General features: G+C 37.8%; 1 protein-coding gene and 1 pseudogene across 7 annotated transcripts in view; one reads left to right on the top strand and one right to left on the bottom strand.

The window, feature by feature from the left end:
- POC1B (POC1 centriolar protein B) overlaps positions 1-13319 on the top strand; it is a 95069-nt gene that overhangs the window by 65023 nt on the left and 16727 nt on the right. The window lies entirely within an intron of this gene.
- Positions 8245-9691, bottom strand: LOC122240405 (annotated as a pseudogene).

Raw genomic sequence — 13319 nt, 5'->3', positions numbered from 1 at the left:
TGCAACTTTTCTGTATGTTTGAAACTATTTCAAAGTGAGAGTTAAAAATAACTTATATATCTTTATAGGGAAGTGTGATTTTTATTTTTCAAAGTTTTTAAATATGAATTTTATTTATCTTTATATTAAGTGAAAAAAGTATTATGAGCAATATGATTCTAATTTTGTCAAGGGAAACAAATATTTTTATCCATTTAGTGGAATTCTTAGCATCTTGTATGTATTTTATACTAACCTGGGCATCTGAAATTTACCCAAGGTCATCCAGTCGTGTGTAACAAAACTGGATTTTGAACTCTATCTAGCTTTAGAGAGTGTGCTTTTAACCACTGTGCATGTGTGAATATGTATGTTGAAAAAAAAAAAAGCAGTAACTTTTCCTAATTATACAAAGAATGAAAAGTAGTAAAAAAAAAAATGAGAAAACACATGTACACCCTCACACAATATACAAGAAACAGAAAATTACCAGGAGACAACTGTTGGTAACATGTAAAATGTAGTCTCCCAGGAAAAGGTTGCTGCTGTTAGAAGCTCAGAGATTTGAAGAAGAGGCCCTGCCCTCCAAGCTCAGAGGACAGACCCAGCAGAGGCGGACCCAGACTTGTGAGGGGCACGGCCACCTGGTGCTCGTGCCTCGGTCAGGGTCAAGGCTGTTGTGGGAAGAGGCTGACTCAAGCAGCAATCAAACAGGGGGAAGAATCTCTCTCCTCTGACCTCTGGCCTCCTTTTGGCAAAGCCTACCAAGGAAGCCACTGGAAAGAGAAAGCTGTAGCTTGCAGAGGGGCCCAGTGTCAGCATCACAAAACAAAGTTTGAATGGTGGATTTGGAACCAAGAAGCACACTCTGTGCGAGGAATTACTGAATCAAAGGATAGGAACTTTAGGGGCTCCCGGGGCACTCTGTGGGTTAAGCCTCTGACTCTTGATTTCGGCTCAGGTCATGATCTCATGGTTCATGAGATCGGGCCACTCCTTGGGCTTTGTGCCCACAGCACAGGGCCTGCTTGGGAGCTTCTCTCTCTCCCTCTCTCTCCCTCTTCCTCTGCCCCTCCCCCGCTTTTTCTCTCTCTCAAAATAAATAAGTAAACATTAAAAAAAAGAAGGATAAGAACTTAAAAACAAACTGTAAGTCAAGTTCGCTCTAGAATGTGTATACAAATTTGGATTCCCACTAATAATATATGGGAGTGCCCATTTCCCATACCTTAAAACATATATATTAGGTGTTATATTTATTTAATTATTAATTGTTTAATTTTTAAAAAGTCTTTGTAATAGATGTTAATTTTTATTTTTTAACAACTTGTGAGCTTTTTAAAAATATTCATTTTTTACAAAAACTGGATATAGTTATAATATGTACAATGTGATGTTTTACTATATCAATACATTGTAAAATGAGTACCACTGTCGAAATAATTAACCTATCTGTTGTCTCCCACGGTTACCATTTTGATGTGTGTGGTAAGAACCGTGACTTGTGAGCTTTGACTTCTTTTCATTTTTCTACTCATTTGTATTTCTTAGAATTGCCTATTTGTATGTTTTGGCCATTTTTCTATTGTTTTGTTCATTTTAAAATTGGTCATTTTATTTTTTTTAAGTTTATTTTATTTATTGAGAGTGGGAGAGAGAGAGAGAATGAGTAGGGGTCAGGGGAGAGAGGGAGGGAGAGAATCCCAAGGAGGCTCTGTGCTGTTAGCACAGAGCCCAGTTGCAGGGCTTGATCCCACAAACTGCAAAATCCTGACCTGAGCAGAAACCAAGAGTGGGTGCTTAACTGACAGAGCCACCCAGGTGCCCCAGATCCTTAGGTCATTTTAATTAATAAGGTTGACCCCCTTTGCTATCTACAGTATGTTTTCTTTGTTATTTCCCCTTGAATTCTCTTTCTGATTATTGATAGGTTTAGTTGCATTAATATCATTAATTTAATTTTATGGTTTCTTTGGAGTTGATGCAGATGAAGTCCTTCCCTACTCCCCGAATATATCTCTAGCTACTCTTCTTAAGGTTTTATTTTTGACAATTAGACCTTAAATTCTAAATCCATTAATTTTGATCATAAGGTACAGATTTGTAGTTAACAAAGTTATCTTCCATTTGTATTGTTGCTTTCCTTACTGATTTGTACTTTCTTAAAACTAAACTGTTATATACTTGTGTCTGTTTGAGACTTTGTCTTCTGTCTTACTGATCTGTTTGTTCTCGATCTATTATCATACCTTTTTCATTATTGTTGCTTCAAGTATTTCTTCAAAATATAGTGCACAAGGTTTTCCTTCAAATGTTTCTTGGATATTCTGGCCTGTTATTTATCCATATGAACTTTAGAATTATTTTGTCAGTTCTCCAAAAACATCCTTTTAGAATGTTGATGGGTGTTGCATTCCATTTATAAAATAATTTGAAAAGGATTGCCAACGTTACCACCTTGTGTTTGCTCATCCAGGTATATAGTATTATAGACATTAGGAGCATTCTCCTTATGTGCCTGTGGTTTCCATAAAAACAGCCACCATTTTATGTACGACTAAACATTTTATCTCCTTCTTGAGAATGCACATAGACTCTCTCCACAAATTAGTGTTAAAGAGGTTAAAGTAACCAAAGTCACACCAACTATGAAGTGATGGAGGCAAGCTAGGGCCAAGATGGGACTAAATCCGGAGCTCAAACTCTGACCTCCTACACTCTACTTCTCCCCAAATACTTAAGCTACCCAGACCACATGACTTGTCATTTTGTATCGTAGTTTTAGCTTCCTTGTTATCAACATGGCTTATCCTGTAAATATGTTTTCACTGTCCTGTAATATAGTAGTCAAAAAAGCCTAGCGAGTATTTTTGGGGGGAGAGAAGGGGGACAAGTATTGAGGACCTCTGGTTGGGAGCATATGGAGAAGTAGCCCTAGTGTCAATGCTTACAAATAATTGGTTGCAGAGCCTACTTTGGGATTTTATACATTACCTATTTCCACTTGCCTGAGTACTTAAATCTTCTGCATATACCAGACTTTAGCAAGCACACACATCCTTAGCTTAGTATTAGAATCCTCACCAAAAAGAATTGTGTTTAAGACACACTGTCATTGATTATCCAGGAGGTGTGCCATATGGTGTGCTCATCATAGCTTATTCCAGCCTGATTGTGTGGATATAGCTTCCTGGTAAGAACAGTTGAGCTATCATATCTTTAAATCCCGTTTATAATAATATTATGTATGGCTTTACCTCCTTGACAGGGCTTTGTTGTTAGCTTTCTTTTCCTGCTCCCCCCAGGTCCACAACCTCATCCTATTAACTGATTTTCATTTTTATTTTGTTCATTGTTTTTTAAGAAAGGATACTCTTTGTGGCAGGAATTGTAAGTGTGTAAGTTTTCTTTGGTGGTGTTAATGCTATTGGTGTGTGCAGGTTTTATTTCCTTTGTAGAATAGATGATAACATCAGTTTCCATCAGATTTGGTTACATGTGATTTTTATTAAGTGAATCCTGTTTTCCACTGACTTTTATTTATTTATGTATTTTATTATATTTTCCCCCCCACTGACTTATTTTTAAATGGAGCTAGGTTTTCTTGGTGAATATCCTTAGTTTGCTGGGCTAGAAATCTTGTGAGCAGTGCTCGAAAGTCTCCCCAAACTCAGAATATTTTATTTGTTTGTTTCTATTGATTTGAGGCACCTTTTCAACTATACACTTATTTGCAGAATCCCAGCCGTCTCCTCCAAACTTTCTTTGTCTCTTGCTGTTATTATTTCTTAGATCACAGAGTTCCAAAGGATCCAGTCCTTCCACGTTCTCTGCTCCTCAGACCCCCCTCGTATCTCCTCTTTGGGAGCCATTATGTAACAGAATTGTGTTACAGTGTCTTACCTTGTCCCCTTAGGTGGGGACGTCTTGTGGTTCACTTGGACCACTTCTGTTTGAAGCTTCAGGTTCAGTAAAGTGGATCTGTGCCCTACTTTGTCCATTCTGTAAAATTATATTATGTAAAATGAATTCATTTTAAGTGACGTCTAGTATCAGGCAAATTACCATGCTGAGAAATGTTATTCCAAATTCTGAAATATGAACTTTGGGATAATAATTAATAACTTAATGAAATTTGGGGATGATAAATAATTACAATAATTTCTTATCTGAAACAGAATTGGAAATGCATTATTAATATAAAGTGAAGACAATTGTGTGCTTGGGAAAATCAATGGAAAATTTGAAAAAATTGACTAAGAAATGTACTCTCCCAGATTTGTACTTTTAGAAAATTCTGTGTACTTTCTGTATAATTCAGTACACAGTAAAATTACTGAAAAAAATCAAGATGTTAGTGCTATTTAAAAAGTTATGTTGTTCTTTTTTTAAGAAATCATTTATATGTGTGAGTATTCTGTGAATTATAAATGCATAAAACTATGGCTATTTACCGGGGCACCTGGGTGGCTCAGTCGGTTGAGCATCTGACTCTTGGTTTCAGCTCAGGTCATCATCTTCTAGCTTCATGGGTTCGAGCCCTGCATTGGGCTCTGCACTGGCAGTACAGAGCCTGCTTGGGATTCTCTCTCTCTCTCTCTCTCTCTCTCTCTCTCTCTCTGTCCCTCCCCCACTCACAATGGCTCTGTCTCTCTCAAAATAAACAAACAAATATAAATAAATAAAATCCACTTAAAGAAAAAAAAGCTATGGCTATTTACATTTTGGGCATGAATATATCAGAGGGCCACAGCCTTTACTCCCACCTCTGGGAAAAACAGTCACTTTCTGGTATACAATTAAATGACACGAACAATCTCAATGCAAATAAGATTATCATTAAAGAAATACATCGCCATTTTTCAAATTGAGTATACTAATAGGTTTACTAAACAGAATTGAGAAAAAAAATTAATCTCAAATAAATGATAAAATAAATTATCTCTTCTCTGAAGTATAGTTAAAACTCTGTATTTAGAGAGCAACAATTTTCTCTGAGATGTATTATTAACATTTTAATGAAGTGTTAACATCTTTTTATTTGTGCGACTGAGCTAGTACTATTTTAACTATTCGTTAGTCAACGGAAATGACATCCGTGGAGTTTGTATCTCAGACTATGTTTTGTTTATTTTTAGTTTTTGCTTTGGCACTTCCTCCAGGCAGTTCTCTCGGCAACTGTGACGTTGGTCCTGCCTGTCGTGTGTCTTACGCAGTTAAGCTCTTCCATTCTTTCATGCAGATATTCTAGCTCTTGTATCTAGCCATTAACTTATATAATATTTCCAATAGCATTTTTAGTCAATTTTTTTTCCTAAACGCAAGAAGGATTGAGATTTTATGAGAATCTAAGCAATGAATTTTAAATGGAAAAAAAAATCAGAATGTACTAAAAGTTTTTGTCTTTTCCTCCTGCCTCTATCTCTGCTGGCGCCAAAATATTTCTCACACCAGGACGGGAGATTTGGATCTGGCCATGATAAGTAGAATTTGCTTTTTTTAACTCTGTTTCTTGTATACCTGGCACAAGAGCATCTGGAGTACTGGTCGACTGTACATGGAAACTGTGGCCAAAACCACACTCGTTATGATGAATAAAAAGGCCAGTACATATGGAACCATTTACTCTTTGGCCATAGGTCAGCAGGCCCCAATTGAGTGACCTTTGGGAAGGAAGAGAAGATTGCTCAAAAAACTAAGCACAGATGAGTTGGATTTCTGCAGGACTCGAGCTCAGGGTGGTGAGCCTTGTGTTAGTGTCATGAAGGGAAGTGATTCGGCCTATGAGGAGTGGGCTCAATAAGCATCGTTCATTCATTTCTCAAAAATGAATGTTCCAGGTCCTAGTGGAAGCAGGAGTCTGGGGAGAAGGATGCATGTAGGTTATAATGGTAAGCAACAGCTCTCATGGGGAATTACATGGTACAGTCAGAGTATGAATTGGGGGCATTTGACTACATCAAGTGTGGGGGGTAAGGTGGAATCACAGAACATTCCCCTGCAAAGACATTTGACTTGTCTTCCTATTCAAAATGTCGTCCGCGCGTGGTTTGCTTGAGCATCACCTGGAACCTTCTTAGAAATGCAGATTCTCCAGTCCTATCCTAGACCTGCTGAGTTAGACTCTGCATTTTAATAAGATTTACATTGAAATATGGGAAACACTGATCTGAAGCTTTAGCTGAAGTTGAGATGAGAGGGTTAGAAGTACTGGAGGGTCCTAGACAGAGGGAACTGTGTGTGTAGAGACTGGCTCGCAGGGGAGCTGATATGCCTGAGGGACTGAAAAGAAGGCTGGAGCCCAGGGACGGATGGGAACATGTAGTATCCTGGCGGCCAAGAGAGGAGTGTTTCAAGGAAATGGTAATATCAACATAGCTGAAAGCCAAGAGAAGGACTGGAAAATGTTTGATGAGTTTAGCAGAGATTTGGAGGGCTTTTTTGATGGACTAATACAGGTGGAAGCCAGTGTGAAGTGAGTTGAACAGTGACTACAAGGGGAAGGGTGAGCAAAAGAGACAGCTAGAATAGATTATTCTTTCCTTTTTATTCAATACATTTGCTGAGCATTGTTATATACCAAGCAGTGAGAATGTACAGATGAAAGACTAAGTCCAAAAATAGTGATATATGCCTAAGTTGCTATGGGAGTGCATGAGCAGAGTGGCTAAATAAGGAATGTGTGTGTGTGTGTGTGTGTGTGCGCACAAGCACACATATGTATGTGCAGACTAGAAAATTAGGATTGGGGACAGAAACTTTAATCAGAAATAACCTCCAAAACAGGGCTGATACTTGAGCAGATTCTTTAAGAATTTTTCTGATACAGGGAGCAAGGACAGAGCTCAGTTTCTACATAGACCAGAAGGCTTGAGAGGGGATGGTGAATTCAGAAAACTGTGGACATTACTGGTTGGCTGGATCGTGAATGACCTTGAATACCATTTGAAGCTTTTTGAATTCACCCTAAGAATCTTTGGAGGACCAGTGAAGGATTTTAAGCAGGAGAGTGATGAGCAAATCTGAATTTCAGAATACTCTGAAAATGTGTTAAGGGAGGGAGAAGAGGGAGGTGAGACTGGGGGCATAGAAAATTAGGGGGCAGTTGCAGTGGTAATCCAGATACAAAGTGACGAGTTCTTGGTCTAGACCAGTAACATAGGGAATGAAGAAGAGGTGGCTGATCTTAAATTTGGAGCCGCTGGCTAAATAATGGCATGTTTACCAAGTTAGGAAATAGACATCGGTTGGGTATGGAGCATCCAGTCCAGATATAGATTTGAGAATCTTTAATTGATTGATCAAGCCATAAGGTCGCACAGGGCGATCCCTAAACTTCACTCTGTAGTAAATACTGTAGTGATTATGATGAACAGATGACCAGCGTTAATCTTACCCCATTCCTCCAGAGGGATCATTAGCAGACTGTTCTCTTTGAGAGATACTGGTTATCTGATACATACTGTGACTAAAACATGGAACAGATAAAACTGGTCATGTTTGACGGCTGTAAGTATTGGACCTGCTTTAGTGGTGGCACAGCTTCCTCTTTAAGAACTTCCTGCCTCTTCGTGTGTGTGCGTGTGGGAGTGCACGTCCGCACACAGATTATCCTGGTTGCTAACCACTCTTTTTACACAGAGAATCTGGTTTATGTTCTCTTTGACTCATGGCACCTGTGAAAAGTATGTTTGAATTTTATGATAGTATTTGTTTTTTCCAGGAGGATATTAAGTCGTTTATTAATTGTGCATGATAATGGATGATACATAAATTTCAGTCCCATCTATACTTTTATCTGATGCCATAATTCAATTTGGATATATTGCATAGGATGTGCCAACAATCATATTAATCACTAAATAAACTCTGTGACTTTCCTTGGGTGACCCTTTCACCATGAACTCCAGGTCACAACACATTAACTGTCAGTTCAACTACCACAAAGTTTTTGGAGACTGTGGCTTCCATGTCCAGGCACATCGCAAATAAATCTCAAATGGAACCTGGTATCACTCTGAAGGAATTCTAACTTTACATTATTGAGGTAGTTTACCAAGGTGGCTTCAGAGTAAGCTAACTTTACACACCCCTTTTTTAAAAAGACACATTGACTCAGTACCATGATCAGACTATTGCATTTAGCAATTTGCAGCATGGGTGCAAAAAAACAAAACAGAACAACAAAAACACCCTACATTAAAACCCTTTCTTGGAATGCCTTATATTGTCCACATGACAGACAGTAAAACAACCTGTATATAATTAATCACAAATAGTCTTCGACTTTTCTGCCCATACACATAAGTATTGTCTAAAACATTTCTCTGTAGCTGCTAGGCCCTGCTACCACTGTGCTTGGCTGAGTTCATAAATCTCTTGTAACCAGTAGCTTCCCTGTCACTTTTCTGGCTTTCCTCTCCTGCTAAGCTTGATTTCCTGGCAGTAATTAAAACCTTCTGCCACTGCCATAGCTACTGCTGCTGCTGGAACCACCATAGCCACCTTGGTTTCGTGGTTTGGCAAAGTATTGGCCTCCACCACCATAGTGGCCAGAGCTTCTGCCTCCAAAATGTCCTCCTTCCCTGGGTCCAGAATTTAAAGATTGTTGTAGTTACCCAAACCGCTGCAGCTCCTGCCACCCCTAAAATGACTTCCATCATTACCAAATGCAGTCTAGCCATCCCCTATGCCGCCATAACCACTACCACTTTGATAGCCACCAAAGCCACCTGACCCATGGATATTCCCTCCATGACCAAAGTTTCATTCCCACCGAAACCACCTTCGCGACAACCACCGAAGTTTCCTGAACCACTTTGCCATCTTTGGCTGGATGAAGCAGTAGCCTTTTTTTGCTTAGATAGGGCTCTCCTTAGTTGTGGCCATTCACAGTGTGGTATTTTTGAATGACAGTCTTGTCTACGGAGTCATGGTCATGAAAGGCTACAAAAGCAAAGTCCCTCTTGTTGCCACTGTCTCTGTCAGTCATGATGTCAGTCATTTCAACTTTTTCTTACTGTTCAAAATAATCTCTTAGGTGATATTCTTCAATGTCTTCTCTAATGCCACCAACAATCTTTTTCACAACTAAGCGGACACCAAGTCTTTAGGAATCTTCTCTTGAGAGAGCGCTCTTTGGTTCTGCAATTCTTCCATCCACTTTGTGTGGCCTTGCATTTGTGGCTGCATCTACCACGGTGGCATATGTGACAAACCCAGAGCATCTGCAGTGCTTGGTGTTTGGATCTCTCATTACCACACAGTCCGTGAGCGTTCCCCATTGCTCAGAATGGCTCCTCAGACTCTCATCGGTTGTTTCAAAGTTCACATCTCCAATAAAGGACTTCCACAGCTGTTGGGACTCTTGGAGACTCTGACTTAGGCATGATGGGACAGGAAGGGAGACCTTAATGCTTACTCAGCAGTGTCTAGGGGTAGAAAGTGAGTTTTGTCACAGTATTTGAAAGTTATTTCTCCTAAGCCATTTCCCCCCATGGTAATTAGTTAAAAAGAAAAAAAAAAATCTTTGTCTATAAATGCAGTCATTATTTTTATTGTATTTGGCTTCTGGATTTCTTCCACCAGCAAAATAAGAAAGGGGGAAACACCCACATCTTTCGACACACAAAAATGTAGCAAAGAAAAATATTGTATCTCTATCAAAGAGTACACTGTTATCATAGCATCTTATTTTCAGTTATTTATAATGAAATATTTGTTACTGATAGTCTACTCATAAGCTGTTCTTCCTGGAGGCCTATGCCATAATTTTCAACTACGTCCAGTTATATAATCTTCATCAAGGGGTTAAATATTTTAGATGAGATTCATACATTTAAATGTTTGATGTTAGATTGGCTTCCTGTATTAAAATCAGGAAACCATTTTTTATCCATTAAAATGAAGAGACCATGTTTTTAAATAGGTGTTGTATCTTTGCCTACTAAATTTCTTTTAAAAATATTACATACATTTTTCAGGCAACTGCCTGACAATGGAAACCTTGTTTGTTTGTTTGTTTGTTTGTTTGTTTTCTTTTTAAAAATTACATCTGCAAATGTCTTAATATTTTATTTTGATTTGTCAAACAGTGATTTTAATTTTACATGTGTATGCAGCATATACTTACTCATTTACCATCAGATAGCATTTATTTACTATGGTTCATTCATTTATTTATTGAAATGCAACCAGCCCTTATATGGCTTATTATTTCATTTGAGAAACCAGACTTATAAAGAGGAGTATAAAAGAAATCCTTGGAGTATAATGGATAGAAAAATATCTTTAATTCAACAAATTTTATTAATTTATGTGACCCTTACACCTTATTCAGCGAAGTGTCACTGTGTAAAGAAAGGTAGCTATGGCTTCTGCCCTTCTAGAAGCTTGTAATTTAGATTGTATAAGATTTGGGACAGGACATAATAAGATAATACTGATGATGGTAGGTAAGTGAATACAAACTATATATTAAACTCTTCTATATTATTTATTTACTTATTTATTTATTATTTAAATGTTTATTTCTGAGAGAGAGACAAGAGCGTGAGCACGTGAGGGGCAGAGAGAGAGAGAGGGAGGCACAGAACCCAAAGCAGTCTCTGGGCTCTCAGCCTGACACGGGCCTCAAACCCATGAACTGCGGGATCATGACCTGAGCCGAAGTCGGACGCTTAACTAGCTGAGCCACCCAGGTGCCCCTGTATTAAACTCTTTACCTACATTTTCACAACAACCTTATGATGTAGTTCAATATTGTCTTCTTCATTTTATAAATGAGGAAACTAAGGCCTAGACAGGTCAAGTAATTTGTCCCATGTCATACGGTTAATACACAGAAGATACAGGGTTAACGGTCTGTGTGACTTGATGTCCCATTCACATGGCCACCATATTATAGCATAGAAAATTACATGATGTTACAAATAGCAGAAATGCAAGGAAAAATTGTTAATTGTCTTAAGAAGTAAAATTGAATTTTTATAGAGATTTAAATGAGGGGCAAATTTCATCTATTTGGGGAAGATAAGGAAAGACTTCACTATTTAGCAGATGCAAATTAAAGTCAACTAATACAATGTACACTGTGTATACTGAATTCTCATAGAAAGCTTTCACTCTCTGTTTTTTGAAAGGTTTAATGAATGATAAATAGACAGAAGAGTGGTTCTCATACCCAGCTGCGAATATATATAACTGTTATAATCACAGTTATTGTTAATTGTACTATAATATTCACATTATGCTACATGATGAATAGAACAATAAATAAATACAATATTTGCTCTCTAAAAGATGTTCTGTAAAGCTTGCCAGTTTTCTGAATTGTAGCTTTGTTAAATGATTGGATAAATTCTTGTCTTAAAATTGCCTCTTCGTAGCATTAAAAAAACAAATACAGTAAGGGAGCTAAAGTCTTATTCAAGCGAGCAAAGCATGATTTACTTTGTGTGTACAATTGAAAAGAATTATCTCATGACTTTTAACACACAGCTCACTTCTTTTGAATCTGGCACTTGAAGAGTTTTGAGCAACAGAGAATAGAGCCTGTGAGAAGGAAACGGCATTATTTATCTCTGAGAATAAGCAAGCTCAGGAAATAATTTTTCAAAAACATTTTCCAAATAATGCCCCTGATTCTAGGATAGCTTTATGTTTCACAAAAATACTGAGGATGGTTATTTGAGGATATACTTTGACTTGATCTGGTTGGCTTTCTGTGTACAGATCTTTCTCGACTTCCCAACACTGTTACATCCTAATAAACTGCATTTAATACACCTAACCTGCCGAACATCATAGCTCAGCCTTGCCTATCTTAATTGTGCTAACTCCACATTAGCCTGCGGTTGGGCAAAATCATCTAACACAAAGCCTATTTTATAATGAGTTGTTGAATATCTTATGTAAGTTATTGAATATTGTACTGAAAATGAAAAACAGAATGGTTGAAAGTGTATCAGGTGTTTACCGTTGACATTGTGTGACTGACTGGGAGCTGTGGCTCATTGCCCTTGCCCAGAATCACCAGTGAGCATCATACCCCATGTATGCTGATAGCCCAGGAAAAGATCAAAATTTAAAATTTGAATTGTGATTCTACTGAGTGCGTATTGCTTGTACACCATCATAAATTTGAAAAATTGTAATTTGAAACATCATCGTAAATTGGGCACTGTCTGAATAACTATTATGATACTAACATGGTAGTGATATATTTGCTTTTGAGGCACATATGTTAAGATTGAAATGATACAGAGAATACAGATTAACATGAAATTAATAAAACATTACATGGCATTTTTGGAATGTCATGTTTGTAGATAGGGTGGCTCAATGTCATTACGACGTTAATTCTCCCGAATAAATCTACAAATTCAAGGCAATTCTAGTAAACCTCCCAGTAAGATTTTTTTTTAAAGATTTATTTATTTTTGAGAGAAAGCGCAAACTGGGAAGGGGCGGTAGAGGGTACAGAAGATCCAAGGCAGGCAGGCTCTGTGCTGACAACAGTGAGCCCGATGTGGGGCTCGAACTCAAAAACCTTGAGATTAAGACTTGAGCTGAAGTCGGATGCTCAATCAACAGAGCCACCCAGGTGCCCCCCACCCCGCTTTTTTTTTTTTTAACATTTATTTATTTATTTTCCTCCCAGTAAGATTTTTAATGAAACCTAAAACGTTGGTTTTAAAGCTCCTATGGAAGAGGAAGGGCCAAAAATAGCCAATTTTTGGAACAGGACAGTTTTGAAGAAATTTGAGGATTGGAGATTCATTAAGCTCTAAATGTGGTATTGTTACAGGGAGAGACAGAGAGCCCACAATGGGGAGCACACAAACAGAGCCACACAATTACAGATGGTCGGTCGTGAAAGGCCAGGCTTTGCAGACACATGAAGATGGACTGGTCACTAAATAGACTGTTCAGTAGATGCTGCTGGGACAACTGGCTAATTGGGAAAAAATATATGATTATTTTCTTACTTTTAGCCACAAACAAAATCAATACCAGAGGGGTTAAAGGCCTAAATGCAAAAAACAACACTCAGAACATCTAAAAGAAAACAGGAGAATATACTTATACATTCCTAGTGCGCAAGGATTCCTTAAACACAATACAAAATGCAAAAATTACAAAGGAAGATTTACCAAGTCTGACTACATTTAAAACAAAAACTTGTATGAATAAAGACAATCCCATAAAATAGAAGTGAAGACAAACCACAGAGTAGGAGACATATTATACATATAAACAACAAAGTACTAGTATCCAGAATGTATAAAGAACTCTTAAATTAGGAAGAAGAGAGGTAGACCAATTAAAAAGTGAGGGTT

Source organism: Panthera tigris, chromosome B4 (assembly GCF_018350195.1).
Source record: "Panthera tigris isolate Pti1 chromosome B4, P.tigris_Pti1_mat1.1, whole genome shotgun sequence".
In the NCBI taxonomy this organism is placed as follows: domain Eukaryota; kingdom Metazoa; phylum Chordata; class Mammalia; order Carnivora; family Felidae; genus Panthera; species Panthera tigris.
Note: the sequence above shows the minus strand (reverse complement) of the source record. Positions and strands in the feature narration are given on the sequence as shown.